The sequence below is a fragment of the Cynara cardunculus genome, assembly GCF_001531365.2.
Source record: "Cynara cardunculus var. scolymus isolate 2C chromosome LG 14, CcrdV1, whole genome shotgun sequence".
In the NCBI taxonomy this organism is placed as follows: domain Eukaryota; kingdom Viridiplantae; phylum Streptophyta; class Magnoliopsida; order Asterales; family Asteraceae; genus Cynara; species Cynara cardunculus.
This window is the reverse complement of record NC_037541.1, coordinates 13,003,858-13,004,519: the sequence shown is the minus strand read 5'-3', so window position 1 is coordinate 13,004,519 and position 662 is coordinate 13,003,858. Positions and strand designations below refer to the sequence as shown.

Here is a 662-nt window from a genome sequence, read left to right as displayed (position 1 = left end):
AGGTGTTTGATCGAACATCTTTGTTTAGGATTTGTATTGGCGATGCATGAAGTGTTGATGTATAGATCAGGCAAGACTGCAGCAGGTACTGATTTGCATTTGTATTATGGCCTTGCCATGTCGGGTGCGCTTGCTTGGCAGGTCATACATAATAAAAACAATGGTTTTTGGTTGATGGAGGGAGATGGTACGGGGTTTGACTCTCCCTCCATGTGGGTGTGTGGTTCTTTCCCCCTCCCCCTCTCTGCGACTATCTTGCTTGCTTGTTTCTTTTGTGGCATTCTTTAAACACAAAAATACCACAACACCGCCAATTGCAGAGATTCAATACCATTTTCACTTTATTTGTTACAAATGCAAACCATTTCTTATGGTTACAAAAGCATCAACAATTCAATGTCATATTTGGATTTAATTAATTTCATTGTGTCCAACAGTAATCTGTCCATGAAATGGTTTTTATTATTAATTTATCCATCCACCAGTTCTAAAATCATGACAGTATCACTGTTCAACTCATGGCTGGTTACAAATGCAAACCATTTCTTATGGTTGGCTAATTATGGCTACAAAAGAATCATCAATTCAGTGTCATATTTGGATTCAAATAATTTCTGTTGTATCCAACAGTAATCTGTCCATGAAATGTTTTTTATTATTAA

The 662-nt window shown here is 36.9% G+C and overlaps 1 long non-coding RNA gene across 2 annotated transcripts in view; it reads left to right on the top strand.

The window, feature by feature from the left end:
- Nucleotides 1-662, top strand: part of LOC112526804 — a 4,115-nt gene that overhangs the window by 2,109 nt on the left and 1,344 nt on the right. The window contains exon 5 of one of the 2 annotated variants that reach the window (XR_003070653.1): nt 3-85. This is a non-coding gene — a long non-coding RNA (uncharacterized LOC112526804). Of the gene's footprint in view, nt 1-2; nt 657-662 lie in introns of those variants that run through there. The other variant, XR_003070652.1, reaches the window with a different exon arrangement.